The following is a 1,567-nucleotide window of genomic DNA, read 5'->3' as shown; positions in this document are numbered from 1 at the left end:
TAAAAAAAAAAGAATGGTGGCTCTCAATGTGAAATATTATTATAAACATCATGAATTATTTTTCTAAATGATATTGTTTTAGAACAATATTTTATTTCCAAATTGCTGAAATACCACCATAAACATACTAGCATTTTGAAAATACATTAACAAAGTAATAAAGTGAAGCCAAATTGCCCTCAGGGTAGATGAGAGCAGCTATTAATGAAATAGGACTTTCAAAAATCATAAAAATAACAAGTAACAACAGACTTAAACATTTTCTAGTAAATTGTGAAAAATGGAAATAATCAACCTATTTATGATAATCACAATCACAAAGTGCTTGAGGAATCTCACTATTGTTTTAATTCCTATTCAAATAGATTGGAGTATAAATATGATTTCTTTGGTAACAGCTTTTAATAGTCACAAGCCACCCAAGACAAACAAACAAACAAAAATCTTGGACTCAGCTTTTCTCTTATTGCCATCATCACCTTTTCTACTGAATATTTCTAACTTTCTTCTAAATATAAAAAAATCTTCACTAAGTTTTCACCACTGAGTTTTGATGGATATTTACCCAAGGATATATTAACAACTTTCAGGTTTTAAAATATTTTCTGTTCTGTTTGTTAGTTTCATGAAACTCTGACTATACTAATGGTAATCATTTGACATATGTTATACCTGGTCTTTTTATAGAAACAAACAAAAGAAAAGTGGTTTAGAGTCAAACAGCCCACTATCCATCTATTATATCCAATCGCATTAAATAAATCACCTGAGTTTTCAGTTCCAGAACAACTGAATATTGTCCAAGTATTCTGAATCTCATCTTGAATATCTAAGTCAAAAGTCCTTCCAGTATATGAAAAACCATCTGTTACTCATTTCTATTTCAAGGACTTCTTCTAGACACAGCATAATATTATATATTAGTCTTAAGAATTACTGTAGAAACATTTGAAGTGATGAGACCCAATTTTTGGAATTAAGAATCATCAAGAAATTTCAAATATAGTTGATGTTACGGAGAGTAATAAGATGACCTCATCTCACCAGAGTCAATATTTTTCATTTCTATTACTGGTTTCCAAACTATAGGAATATTTTATCCATTCTTTCAATGTGACCTTTTTGAAGTAAATACTAGAGCTCATTCTCTAAAGGAATTCCCTCCTTGGTGCATATGCAGTGGTGGGTGACATATGTAAATATGCAATGGGATACCTGGGTTCTCCAAGAAGAAAGTCAACACGGGATTAGATATGCAAGAGCTTTACTGGGGGTAATTCTAGATGAATTACCATTACCAGCTTTACCTTGCATGATTTTCTGAAATAAAATTTGGAGATAATGTAGGTAAATCATATATTTCTACACTTAGATGATCAGTTTTTCAGGAAGTGATAATAATACCTCCTTGACTAAATACATCTTCCCCAGTCTGTCTTCTATACTGATGCTTCCAGTTAAGCAATAGAGGAGAGATACTGTCTCTGGAAGACCTTTGTTAAACACTCAAACATCTTTTCATAATGATGGGAGGTTCCAGGGGGTCTTCACTGCCTTCCTTCTGCTA

This window comes from Eubalaena glacialis, chromosome 5 (assembly GCF_028564815.1).
Source record: "Eubalaena glacialis isolate mEubGla1 chromosome 5, mEubGla1.1.hap2.+ XY, whole genome shotgun sequence".
Lineage (NCBI taxonomy): Eukaryota > Metazoa > Chordata > Mammalia > Artiodactyla > Balaenidae > Eubalaena > Eubalaena glacialis.
The sequence above is the reverse complement of the archived record's forward strand: the minus strand, read 5'-3'. Positions refer to the sequence as shown.